Below are 14,441 nucleotides of genomic sequence, written 5' to 3' on the forward strand. Positions count from 1 at the left end.
GGTGATCCAAAATGCAACGCCAGATTCGTTACTGCTTATACTCAGAAGTTCAAATATTTCGAATTTTATGCCCAGTACCTAAGCGATTAGGCATTGCTTTAAATGCATTTTAAGGCTTGAATCAGTTACACCGGAGATTCACATTTTCCAGACAAGGTTATAAGGCAAATTGAAAATCGAAATTTTTAAAAAAAAATCCCGCCAGAAACACTAGTACCATCGTACTCAAATGCGAAGGGAATGCTCTGCTGTTGCTTGACGACTTTCTCTATATTATAATACTCCGAACGTTGGAATTGATTCAGGAAGGAATTCTAATAGATGGAAGGATTCTAATAGATGCCAGATTGTTAAACGTACCTAAGTATCCAAGCTGCCTTTTTGGTCGTTTAACGAAGTACGAGTTCGACGTAAGTGTGCATGACAAGAACGACATGGTATGTCGCACGTTACCACTTTTTGAGTTGACAACGATGTGAAAACGTTCGAAAAAAAGAACAATATAAAAAAATTGTGCGCTTCTGCGTCGCTCTCACTATTCGCAGAATTCGATCATTAACAAAAGGTAGTTATCAAAACAGTGTTAGCTCAATTGTTCTTCAATGAATTTGTCGTTTTGCATCCTGTGCTTCCCACGGAAAAGCAATTATTTTTCTTAGATTGATTTTCCACATGAAGTCATAAATAATCCATTTGTCACTATCGTCTATAGTTGGTTGTATTGAAACAAATAGTGAGCGACAAACAAATATTACTGCAGGACTGTATCGTCTCTATAACTGATAGTCGCGCCGCTTCGAGAAGAAGACTACCCTTTGCAATAGATTTGCGTACGCCGTAAACGACGTGATCGGACTGGACGAAGCGTGTCACTCCTATTTGATGTATTGTTTGGCGTCGCCGCTGCTGAATCGGCTGGGGATTGTCGCAGTTGAAATTCGTTATTGCTTCGTGAAAAAAGAAGCTAGATAATAGTCGATCTTTTGTATTTTTACCTGCCCTGTCTAGGATCAACGAACTAGAAAAAGGCCAACTCAGTGCTTTGTAGACGGTCCGCTTGTTCGCAATACTCCAGCTCTCACGAACCGCCAATAGTAAAACGATGCATATGCCCAATTATCGTTTGAGGATAAGAGATGATCCTTTCGTAAATCCAATTGCGACAAATCGTAACATTCGTTGATTCGCTTTCTTGCAAACAGCTGGGCTAGCCAAATGCGGATTGAGCTTTTATGGTACAGAGCAACTGAAATGCTCATCCATTTGGTGTTGGGAACAACTAGAACTCGCTAAGAACAGTTAGCCCGAAATATTACTCGTTTCGCTATGTGGTGGCTTTATATGAAGGATCTCCCCAACCATCAGGCTTCTGTGCGCCGTTGCCGCAGTGAGACATGCGGTAGGTTTTAGATAGGATTCTCCGATAAGCCGTCCTTTTAGCTCTCAGATAACGGAGATGAGCTATATTAGAACGCCAATACAAGCGCATACGAAAGGCACTAGAAATATAAAATGAAACAGTAAAGCAAAATTAATAGCGGTTGAGGTCGCTAAGTAGTTTTTCGAATTTTTGCCTATAATAACAAAAGAAGAAGTTTGCTTATTGATACTCTGGAATAGCAGCAGCAGCAGCAATACGTTGCCTCACAGAGAACTAGAAAATTAAAACTAGAGTTTGTGTTCCCGTGGTAGCTTAGTGGGAAACGTATTTGCCCGCTAATCTTTGGAACACGTTGTGGTCTCGGTTCCGACCCAGGCATAGATACATGGTTCGTTTCATGCTGGGAGCCAGTCGCCTGATGGAGCTACGCTTAACGGCGAAACCGGACGTCAAATTCGAAACAGAGAGCGTTTGTGTGTGAGAAGGAACGCATCTGGACTGCTGACTATAAGAATTTCTCTGTGATTTTAAACATTCTAACCTAGTTATTAATCTTATTAGTCTTAATTATTGTATTTAGACTTTCTGCACTGAGGATCCATTCAGTCCCCATTTTAGATAGAAGGTAGTGCCATTATATATATATATATATATATTGCAGAATCTCCGCTTTTTGCAGAAGTCTTTGGTAAGTTCCCACAGAACCCAGGAATACCATTATCTAAACAAATTTAAAAATGCATATGTGTTTTATCGTATTAAAATGGTTTAAATAATACTTGCAATTTTAATAAGAGGGGGTGGAGAGGGAGAGGATTAGAGGGCAGTTTTTAATTGAATTTGAGGTCTGTGCTGAATAAATTTTTCGATAGCTTGTGTACATATAGAGAAAATGGGCAAATATATATTTCTGTATATGTAATAACTGAAAATAACGGTCTCTTGTTAGATATATACATGGAAACTGCTTACTTCTGCCTCGATGCAGAGCTTGACTTCAACTATATGTAATATGACCGTGTATATCTGTAAAAGCAAAAAATGTATACAGATTTTTCGTCAATAACCACATTTACATATAGAAATAAGTAGGTGTCGTTTCTATGTATACATCTTTTGATAAATAGAAATGATCGCTCTTTTTAATTTATGACTAAAAAACTACCGGCTTTGTTTCACTCATTTTTGCTGTATCCTCCATAGATTCTTCCCGATCTCAGCAACTGAGATTGCAAATCGTTACTTCACAGTGCTTCCTGATCGTAAAGTTTTAACTTGAATTCAACGCAAAGCAAAAGGAATTAGGTATGTCAATGGAGTTCCACAAGGACAGCGACGGACGGATACATACTGAGAGAGCGACGAGAGGGGACAACAGACGTACATGCGGACGCGTATATCCAGCGGATAGTTAATCCGGACGATGGGAGATCATGACGATTTCATGCTCTCTTGATTTTCATCCTTAGCTTCTCCTTAGGGTAGGCAGTAGCTGTCCATCTATAGCGACATGAAGATACCATTTAGCAATAGGAGCGTTGAAGGGATAATCACTCAGCTGAAAGAAAACGTCGTCCAACAAACGGCTAAATGGTGGCCCGTTGAAGTCTCAACGGCTCTTTTCACCGGCGTATGATCGTCAAACTGATTATATTGTATTCACTGTAACAATCGTATGCTCTGACCGTGAGAATCAAAGTAAATGAAGATTTAGCAAGGTATTGGCTTTTGCAAAGGGAGGTTTTATTTGAATGAATATTGTAAGATACGAGTGGCTTTGTGTATAATACTCTATTATTATTATTATTGATGGATGCACTACATGGGCCTTGTACTGATATCCATGAATCTACTTAGATGCACGTAGAGGTACCACACTGTTTCCTTGCCTAGATTACATTGAACCTGGTTATTGGCATGTGAGGTGGCAAAGATACACGGTCGCTACGATAGCACATGTTTTTCACTTCGCTAGTAAATTATAACATGAATTGGGCTATGTTGACGCAGTAGGAACGATTACTGTCTACCGACAATAATCACAAGCGCAAAAGTGCGAAGTGGCGAAATCAAGATCTCGCTTCTTTCGTTGGTGAGATGATTGCTTATCTTTAACCTGAGCCAGTAGCGATTTAGCTCTGGGCACGATATTGAACACTATTTGCTGTCTGGTATATGCCATATATGTATGGATTTGTAATCAGAAAATCTGGCTAGCTTTCGAAGCACCTGTCTTAGATTCGGCTAGCTCTGGTGTTCATCACCACCATCATCGTCGTCAGCTTTATGGCTTATGAGAGACTGATTATGTAATTTCGAATTAAATCAAGCGTTCGCTCTGATGTTCCTAGGTGTAGTTCGCTACTGGCCATAGGCGCAGCAGTCATTCTTCACATTCGTCGCGCTCTAGCTCCCGGTTCGCTGACGCGCAGCGCGGAAAAGGTAGAGCGTGCCACAAGCAAGTGCCCACTTCAGGCGGAGACGACAACAGTGCCGGTAACAGCGACGGTGCCAGTTTGAAGGTATGACCCCCATCTGGATTCGGCCAAGCGTCGGGATTGCAATCTCAGTGAACGATGAAATTTGACGAGACGAACCAGGAGGCGACAGGAACGCGAATAGAGAACATCGGGGTGCTATTCACTTGTACATGAACAGCAGTGAAACTCTCTAAGAGAGTGACAGTGGACAACAGAGAGGATGAGAAATCTGTCATCAGAACCCAAAGGGGCGGAAAGATATTTACAGTTGAATTGATTTGGACGGGCCGGCTGAAAAATGCCACTGCTAGTTGGTTTGGAAGCAAGCCTCGAAGTCTGCAGCAATTGCTTTGTGGACATTTCAGCAATTGCTTACGAACATCTTTAAATCAAATTCCAGAGTTATAACGGAAAGTTGAATTGACAGAGGACGAACAGACACTACAGTAAAACGACAAATGCACCTACACTATTTTGTCTGGCGTGCAAAAGGATTAACAAGCTCGTATTGATAAGATAGTCAAAAGTTAAAGGCTAGCAGTATAAACGGTCCTCCGCTGCCTGTACAGATTCAAGCAGGGCCGATTCTGAGTTGAGTGCTGTACCTTCGCATACTCTTGTTTCTGCTGCATCATATCCTTCCTGAAGTGTCTACATCCAAAAAACTTGAGCCATTCACACAGACAGGACAACGATCGGACATTGGTACTTTGAAGTGCGGGATACAGGAAGACTGATCGTTCTTTGTCGTATGTTTGAGTTCCTTTAGTACGACTTCAAAGCGAACCCGCCTGAAGAAGATGATAGTGGACGAATGGAAGGGATCGGTTTTTCAGATAGCTCAAAAAATTAAGTCCAGTCCGTCAAGAGGATAATTAACTACTCCGAAGCACTTCTGTATGGTAACGCAAGAGGTTCCGTTCGATTCAAGAACACCTTTGCTAAGCCAAGAGATGCAATATGAATGCTACGGAAATTTGCAAAAGATTGCAGTCGATTTATGTTTTATGATTACTGTGCTCATAGATTAATTGCAAACTAAAATTCCCGCGGCACTAAAAAATAGATGTACCTATTGACATAATGAACTGCTCTAATACTTTCTCTCCCCCCTCTCTCTCTCGATCTACATATATTACCTATTTTGTTTTAAGGAAGTGGAGTCTGAACTTAGAGAAGTAAATAGTAGCCGGAAAAAAACTAAGGTTTTTAAAGCTTTATGCCAAAATTCAAAGTCTGAGCGATGAAATAGCAGAGAAAGGAGTTACAAACCAGCGTGGCCAATTCAATATTTTGGGTTATCAAACAATTAATATCAAATCCTTTTGAAGCAGCTTTTGAAGTGAAATTCGGGAGAACTCTGCGTTTTAATACAATTTTAACTCGTCTCTTCGTTTTATAGCTACCATTTAGCTATTTTTACGTTGTTGTAGTCGATAATTATGATAACCATCAGAGCAGCTACAACACTATCGAATTATTAAGATTTCATATATACCGATCATCGATCTCTTGGTTTTTAGCAAATAGTATGACAAATTTATTTCAAAAACATATTTACAACAGTTTACTTGGATTGCTGTTTTTTTCACAGCTACATTAAAAGTATGAAGCTGATTTGAAGCCGTAAGTGATAGTGCAGTGACAACGTAATCACCAGGCACCGAGGCGCTGAAGTACAGAAATGTACCAAATAGATAACGAGTAGTGTTTCCTATGTGGTGGAATTAATTGAACAGGCCGTTTAACAGATAAATAACAGTCATTGAGGACGAAACTCCAGCCAACTTTACCATATGTACCACATATAGAAAAGATACATTCTCAGATAGTGTAAATAAGTAAGGATTGTTTGTATCTATCATTCATTGAAAAATCCTTTACAATCTATACCTTTAAAAGTCAGTAACTGAAAACGATATTTACGAGAGTTACTCAACAGTTCTTAGATACCTAACATCACTTACTACCATATCTATAGGTCATCTATCAGAAAAGAACTATCACAAAGAAAGGTAACTCCGTAATGTTCGTCGTGCATGTTGCACGTGTCGGCAAAAACTGTGTAGTCTTCTAAACGGCCTAAATCCCTTGAGCGAATTAGGGGTTGGCGTCTCATGCGGCAACGGGCAAAAATGATGAAAGAGTCGTCTTTGTAATTTAGTTTGCTCCCCTATTACGAGTGCATGCCCCGGTGGGAGGTCGTCAAGGTCGCCGCATGAAGGAGCTGCAGTGTCAACTGTAGCACCATTCCACACCAGGTATTGGTTCCGGGATAAAATCATCTGCTCTGAGCAAAAACTGTTGTGTGAATTGTCAGCGGATTCAACTGAACAAGAAGCATTAATTAAAAATAAACACGGGCGATACATTTTAGTTTTTTTCTAGTTTTCCCACAGAAAATTACATGTTTTTTTAAGGTCAAACATTGCTAATATGTTGTTTTAATTGTGTTCTGGTAAAAGCAGGCTTTTATCACTGAAAAATCGAGAACAATTCATCTGTTAGGTAAAATGTACGACCAATCATATTCTATATGAGATATAGTTCTGTACGTGAACGGTTTTCACATGATTGTCTTCACTTACCTAAACCACTGAAACTGAAAATTGGTTCTACTAAATAATTCAACAATTAAAACACTCTTCAGTACCTCTCTACTTGACTATATGCGTATCATTGCCTTAGTTTATATTGTTCTACACCCCTTTTCTTTAGCGATTTGGAAAAATGTCGGGTTACTGAATAACGGATCGTTGGGAGCAAATTAATTCAGCAGCTCAGGAATAAAGATAGAGCGATGGGGAGCGCTGCGTTTGCGCATCTTCCAGCTAAGCTAAATGCATAAATAATATATATATAAAGGATTGAGAAAGGCGCATATATATATATATATATGCCTTTCTCTGTCCTTTTTATTCTTACACCAAGCAAAAGACGGGTGATTGCTGACGTTACTATACCTTAGCTGAGATGTAATGCGTAGTAGTGGTCATTTCCGTTGTAACGATGAAGCATTGTTGTCTCCCTTCAGTCGCGTGAGACGTCAAATTGAAAGGTGAACTTCAAATCTTATTTGTTCCTAGAGAAACTTCATAATATTGCCGAAACTCGAGTAACCTTTCTAGGAGTTTGGTATTGTGGTGCTGCTTCATGCTGTTCTCGGAAAAGGAGAGCCGTCAGTAGATGCTACACTTTGTAAACGCTTATCATACATCACAGCAAGTATAATTAATGATACTTTAACTAAAATAGGTATGTTTTTATTTAATAAAACACTTACGGAATTTGATTCAGCATCATTTACTCATGAATGAAGATCAAATGCAAATATCAACTGATAAGAATTGCGATATATTGGCGTCTTAGTAGATATCATATCTTATCGAAGCAAACACATCGTATCTCGAAGGGTGTATTCGAACTATTTAATTCACAGGACCCGCCGGAGCGGGACAGTCCCAAACAATGACGATTACACATTGCCGGACCGAACGAACATCCTGTAAAAGCAGCGGTGAGATATAACATGCATTATATATTGTCAGTATATGGGCAAACATATACTTGGGAACTAAATATGTATGTTTTGTTTGGGTATGGCTCGAGTATTGAAGAACATTGACTATTTTTATATGCGGCCCCCTTCCGTCATCATCATCATCATCGACTAAAACTTTTCATTTTCCGAGGCCGTAGTGAGCTTTTTGTCATACGCAGGTTCCTTAGCTTCTCAATGATCTTTAATAGTTTTCAGCACAATGCCTATTCTATGGGCATCTATGGGATGGGTATCTTTTCCTGCCTCTGAAGGTAGCTGTGGTGCAAGTACAACAACATACGGGAATGCCATTAATTAAGATATTGAAATCAGACAGCCTTGGGCTTCCATGTCCGGTGAAATATTTTCGGTCCTTATCTCATTTAATAAACTAACTATTACCCTATAGAGAAACTAAAAATATCTAAATCTGCTTATAAATTATAGACGAATTACATATGGTAATATGTGTTAATTTTATTTCTGATAGATTGGAAACAGCTGTACTTAGCGACGATGGAAATGCAGTTCCATTTATAAAATCGCATGTGGCGATGACATATATAGTAAGTCCTCATAGCTTTCTTCGTAAAAATACGTTTTCGTTTATTCTTATTTACACGAGCCCACATGTAACATTTGTGTTACTATAAGCATCGAGAGGATTTAAATAGATACCTACAAGCAGGAACACAAAAGAAGCAGTGTACCATAGATAACACCTAAAATTACTAGAGTCTTTCTTAGCGTACACCAAAATTGTGAATCGAAAAGTTGTGTAATACGTACCGTTGGTATTAGCTGCCCAAGAAAACGAACTAGTAAAGAGAAGCATTAAAACAGCAACACAAAAGAGAAGAGTTAGCGTCACATCTCGCAGGATGCAGTGTTTAGCAGTCATCTCGATGATCGGTGAAACTCATCTGAGTTGCGTGGCTACGGGGATGTGCAGTTATTATCATTACACGAAACTATCAACTATCGCATTAAGAAGAAGGTAGGGAAGAACATGACGTCAGCGATAACCTTCTCTCCACCCGAAAGGCTTTTTCTTAGAAAGCCAATGCTCCTTGTAAAAGCCGACATATGCCCCACGATCAACAGGTCAATTGATAATATTGACCTATTTATATTACAGTAAATAACTGAATTAACATTATGCGGTAGTTTCATATCATTATTGCTTATATAAAGAAAAGCAAACAAATATAATACCTGCTACGGTTTCTGGCACGCGAGACATGACCGCAACAAATCGAAGTCTGGAATGAATTTCTGGCGTTTTTCGAGAAGAGACGGAGCCCCTATCAAGTGAGAAATAAGCATGGTATAACTTGGATTCCGACGAATTTGAAGCCTACTGTTATTGCTGCTATCAGTCTTACCAAATATCTTCATTTCCTATTTGAGAAACGTTTTATTAAATTAAGCGGAAAATGATTGATGATAATATATAACGGCCTACACACGCACTGTGAGGACGCATCGTGAATTTTATATGAGTCCTTAATAGATTTCGCATTGAAGTCATCGATGTGCTTGTCGAGTACCGCTAAGTCATAACATAGGTGAACCTACTAAGGACGGCGGATGCTGAAAAAGTTTTCCAGAACAATTAAAAGCGTTGGACGGCGTACCTAAGCATTCCAATCTTCTTAATTCCAATCTCCTCAACTCAAGCAGACTTTAAGGACGCACCCTTAGGCAACGACTTATAACGTACGTTTAAGCTATTTCCCCTAAACCTACCAAATAGCTCTCAGCAGCAGAAGATAAGGTATGCGACAAAAAGCAAACTAGCTAATAGCAATTGACAAGGGAAGACGCCTAGGGCTATTCTGGGAAGTGCGTATTATACCAAATCGTCGGTTACAACTGCTAACCACTTCAATGCTCTCTACACAATATTAATCTAGAATAACTTGCTCCTATGTGCACCAGTCCTCGTATAGGGAAACATAGAAAGCTCAACTTTAGATAACTGACAAGTCGTCTTTTTGCTACTAGTCGGATCATTCGAGGATTTGTGTTTGTTTCTTCCTCATCTCACCTCATGCTTCTAAAAATAGAACGGCTTTTGTCCTCCGCGCAGTAATTTATAGGTTGTTTTCTGACCTTAGCTCTATGTAGAGTATGTGCGTCATGAATTCACATCCGTACTGTAAACAAGTGTTTGGCCGTGCCTGAGAAAAGCCAGTGATGATGCCTCACTGGTCGAAACATACGCGACTCAACTTATGAATAAAGTTAGTGTAAAATATTGGATATCTGTCAGTGTGTTAAAAGCTGAAGTAATGCTCATTTGCCAATCTGCTACAAAGATCATTAAAGCCCCTTATTATGAAAGTTGTTTATTCACGGAGGGCAACGGCAATCACCAGTGTGATTATAAACTCTATTTATTTACATAGAATGCGCAACAACAGCTAATGGGGTAGTGAGGCCTCTTCTGGAAGTATTATATTGCTGCTACGTGTAATTTCAATGGCTGCTTGTTACGGTTACCAGCGGACGTTAACTAGCCCATTCATGGTTCGCTTCAAGAACGCTTTAATTTAAAAGTAGCCTCTACGCATTTACAAATGCAATGTCAAACTGTTATGCAGGGCTGTATAACGCCATAATACGTCCCCCAAGCTCGAGCTCACTCTAAAATACATATAGGTGAACGCCTCGTGACAGCAGAAATGATTTGCTCAACAGTGAACGGCGACACGGATATCCTTAAAAAAATAACTGCATCTGAAAAGGGTTTGTATACAAAAAAAAAAAAAGAAAAGAAAATAAAGCTTCTTTCCATACGAGAAAACGTGAAATCTGTTCTCTATGCTAATTTCATAAACGTCGCCTTTCAACCGGCAACTCAGTCGATTGCTCAAAAGGATAACCTGTTTTGGACTCTGTATTATTATTATTACCCAAATATTAGACTGCTGGTTTGCTGCGGCCGCTCGTAGACTACAGAGACCGCGTAGTTTTTCTGCCGCCAGCCTTAGAATATTCAGTTGGCAACATATATTCATCAAAAATTGTCTTTCGCATCTTCGAGCTGTCATAAAACTATGAGATAGAGAGTCGAAGTAAAAGCTCTTTAGTCAAAAACGCAAAAAGTTTGTGGGAATCTCGTTACCTTCTAATAAACCGAGGATCTTTTAAGGTCGAATGTTAACCCATTTCCCTAATGACGACGGCATCTGCCGCCCGTTCGACAGTCAAGCGTTAGAAAAGCACAACAGCATTTCTATTGTCTCCGTTTCTTGTAGACTGTAGAGATGAATTTGCTTGTTTTTACTTGTTAGGCCATTTAATGACTGGTCGTTCTTCGGCAAGAAAATCATGCCGTCGCCATCCGTATCACTTCCGCTGCCAAACTGCGTCGACGGCCAACACAGCATGGACAACACCGATGTTATAGCTGTTGTGATCTTTTCTGTCGCAACGCAGACGAGAGGAGATCGAAAAAGAAGTGCAATATAACACGAATGGTAACGAGAAAGAGAAACATATTTGCACACATACACACCGTCGTCGTCGTCGTCGGTTCAGGAATCGGCGATCTCCTTCAAAGTCGTTTTCTCCACTTGCGAGGATGTCACACAGCTTCAACGCCCCAACCATCGTACTACTACCTTTTTCTACCCAATCTCGATCCCTACGCTTCCTTCTTTCACCTCCCGCACTCTTTTATGCCTTCCGAACGCCCCCGCTGTTGTCGGTGATGCTGCCTTCCTTCTGTGGTGTGCCGTGGCTCCTAGTGCTCTCCACTGTTCGCCCTGTATGATTACTTAGTACGCCGCATATTATTCCCTGTTTCGGGCCCCCTTGCGCTCACCACTGTCCCATCTATGGCCCGAGGGCTTTGCCCCATTATGTCCCCACTTACGCTTTCGTTCCCTAAGCGAAGAAATGAGGATGGTTGGAGACTAGAAAATCCCTCGCACTTTCCTCGTCCAACTTGCTCCGTTTGGGCAACCGTTCGAGGCGCACTTCAACGTGCGCCAGTATTAGCTTTGTAAGTCACTGCAATTACTAGATATCATTTGGTTTTCGTCTTTCATAGAAGTGTTTTATAATATTTTAAATAATGGTATATCCTCGAAGATGTGCATTTGATGTTGATATCACTGGCATTACCTGAGACAGCGTACTAAAAATGTTGACTGGTAGCTTCACCGAACTTGAATAAGTAATATAAGGCCAGATGGACACGCAAGCGATACCAGTGGGTACAGGACTATATACACTACGGGTTGGGATGCCACGCCTGTTTATTCTCTGCAACGAATGTAATGTACGCAATGCATAGTAAGGACTGTGCAAATATTAAACATCGACCCACGATCCACTGGCCTTCTTTTTCAACAACCGTCTTTGCTAGCTGCTACTTGCACAATGCGACGATACTGTAGCCGTACAATAGCTTGCAGCAGCAAGCGATGACACCAGGCAGCATAACAACAACGCGAGTGCAAAAATGAATAGTACCCTACTTTCAAATAGCAGTCCGATCGTAGAAGCCTCCGACTGTGACTGAATGGGTTAGAAGTGTCGCTATCATGAGTGGGCAAAATTTGCCATTCGTCGTCCTTAGTTAGGCCACGATTTTATTTGGAGTTACAGAATGCTACACCGCTTAGCGAAAGCTGAATAAAAATTAATCATCTTACTATAGGGATGTGGTGAATAATTTAAGGGAAACGAAAAGTGGGCATTTAATATGTTTCGATTACTTGTATGAATAGTTTCGAGGAACGCTTGAGTCTGCGGCATAGTAAATAGCAGCGAATTACCAACGTCCTAACGCAGGCCAAAATATCGTGAAGCAATTAGAATCGAAGATACTTAATTTTATAAGCAATTCGTAAGCGACGCAACTTTGAAAGCTCTACAGGAAAAATTCTTTCCATTAATTTTTAATTTACGAATGACATGCCGTTGCACGATAACAATCTGGCTGGATAGTATTTTTTGCGTACCTTATCATATATTTATATATCGTTCAGGCAAAATCTACATACAGACTGGTCGGATTTTTGTTTGTGCCTGTGTGTTGTCCAGTGTAGCTCGTTTTATCATTGTATTGTCTTGTACACATATGTACGATTTCAGCTAAACTGGCACATACTAAAAGTTTCTTTGTAGCTCTTATATTTGCGCATATCTCGGTAGTGCTTATTGGGTTAGACTGAAAGGACAGCAAACGCTGCTCCAAGTAGTACCAGTAAGAGTGATCGTCAGCCAATCGACAATGAAAAGACCTGTGGTGCAAAAAGACGAAAGCAAGATCAGACAGGGGAAACAGAATCATCTCATGCTCTATCCAACGCATCCGCAAGCACCAGCAGCAGCACAGTCGTTCTATAGCCCTAGTCAGTCGTTCTCGAGTTGAACAGTCGCGCATTGATGCGAAGGACAACAAGTATAGATGGATCTAGCCCTCGCACTTCCTCTGTGTGTATGTCCTCTCTGTCGTCTCCTGTGTCCGCGATGGAGGTTGGTTCACTCTAACTGGATTGCCGAAGGCATGCACAGGCTGGCTAGGGGTAGGAGTAGATCTGTGTCTAAGGCCAGACCTGGTACTGAACGAGGATCGCTAGACTGCGGCTGCCGTTCGCCGTCTTCGTTCTACTTAATCCAATCGGACTGAATTATAATTGAGCATCCAGGTTTCTCTGCTTGCGTAGCCTTCTCTCCTCAGCTTTGATATTCGGTTCTTCTATCTCAATAGCCCAGCAAACTACTGAACGACCGAACGAGCCGCAGTAAGAACAATGAGTATCATTTGTTTAACCTAAAATCCTCATAGTTTGTTTCTCGAAAGAAGCACCCAAAGGTTTCAATATTGCCCCATGTTGAGGTATTTGCTCACATTCAATACTGTTGATAATGAAAATCATCGTGCGTTCCTCTGGAGGCATTGCAAGGCAACATGTTCTGTTTCATATTTTCCTTGTATAGTCTTTCATTTGGGATATTAGCCGAATGTTCTAGATTAGTGGACACATTTTCACCAAGAAGAAATTACTCATTTGCCCTAAACAGGCGTACTTCAAATACGAAATTTAACTTTCATTGACTTCAACTTTGAAGTCGTCTTTCAAATGAGCAGAAATTCCGATAGCATTTTCATTTGTAAAACATCAAGTGGTTGAAAATAATAAGCATTATAGTTGTTTGTCTTATAATCTAGTCTGCCGTATACCGCTTAGGGTACAATACTCTTCATTAGATACATTGCTCGATACAAAGTAATTCGTATTCGTTATAAAAAATCTGGTAAAGATTCTACATTTTATGTTCGTTCTAACACAGGTTATTATCAACCAGGATCTTATCACAAATCTCATATCTGAAGCAGGCCTGTTTTGAGCAAATAAAAAGTCTTTTCTCTCTGAAAAGCTATTTCTTCTAAAACGTTCAGTTAATACACAGACATAACGACTATGCAAAGGAGAATATGAAAAAGTACATATTCGATGCTTTCAGAACAGGACGCGGAAGGTTTTATGTTATTTATATTTTATTATCAACAATACACTATGTGGTGGGCAATATTGAAACTAATAGGCACTTTCTTCGAGGATTAAAACTAGAAGAGTTTTAAGTGAATAACTTGAATTGAGCAACCGAATAGTTAATAGACTAACTCGAAACGATCACATCTACAGCAAATACATAAAAAAAAAACTCATAGACGAACCTACGTTCGCTACGCCAACCATTAGTAACACAACTAGAGTATATTCAACTTGTGAGAATCAATCAATCGAAAAAACCTTTCGACATGAAAGAATTGGCAGACCTGCAACTTCAGCCTTCGCGTATTGACGGAGAAAGTAGGATAGGGTTAACGAGAGTCCCTGTAATGAAGTCTCAGAAATGGACAAAAAGAGAAATATGCTGCACAACGCTCGTATCCGGCATTTGCTGAACTGATACAATTACACAGCCACAAAAGATGGGCCATAAGATGTTGCATCGAGTAAATAATTCTCTCAGTAACTGCGAACACGGTATACCACTGTTATTGTAGGAAGTA

At 40.1% G+C, this 14,441-nt stretch overlaps 1 protein-coding gene and 2 long non-coding RNA genes across 16 annotated transcripts in view; 2 read left to right on the forward strand and 1 right to left on the reverse strand.

Moving 5' to 3' along the window:
- Positions 1–14,441, forward strand: part of TfAP-2 (transcription factor AP-2) — a 174,794-nt gene that overhangs the window by 14,788 nt on the left and 145,565 nt on the right. The gene's annotated exons all lie outside the window — the stretch shown is intronic.
- The window catches only part of LOC111243946 (uncharacterized), a 29,160-nt gene that overhangs the window by 9,676 nt on the left and 5,043 nt on the right, over positions 1–14,441 (reverse strand). For 2 of the 13 annotated variants that reach the window (XR_002670672.2, XR_015321347.1), the window contains exons 2-4: positions 8,192–8,706; positions 7,145–7,364; positions 5,372–7,017 (exon numbers count right to left, since the gene is read on the reverse strand). This is a non-coding gene — a long non-coding RNA (uncharacterized LOC111243946). Of the gene's footprint in view, positions 1–2,924; positions 2,940–5,371; positions 7,018–7,144; positions 7,365–8,191; positions 8,707–14,441 lie in introns of those variants that run through there. The other 11 variants (XR_015321354.1, XR_015321351.1, XR_015321353.1 and 8 more) reach the window with 11 other exon arrangements.
- On the forward strand, positions 992–5,313 carry LOC147757729 (uncharacterized). Of its 2 annotated transcripts, none has more exons than XR_015321355.1 (2): positions 992–1,399; positions 3,733–5,313. It is a non-coding gene; the product is annotated as an uncharacterized LOC147757729 (long non-coding RNA). The 2 variants fall into 2 exon arrangements; XR_015321356.1 differs by lacking the exon at positions 3,733–5,313 and adding an exon at positions 2,585–3,116.

This window comes from Varroa destructor, unplaced genomic scaffold (assembly GCF_002443255.2).
Source record: "Varroa destructor unplaced genomic scaffold, Vdes_3.0 BEIS01000002.1, whole genome shotgun sequence".
Lineage (NCBI taxonomy): Eukaryota > Metazoa > Arthropoda > Arachnida > Mesostigmata > Varroidae > Varroa > Varroa destructor.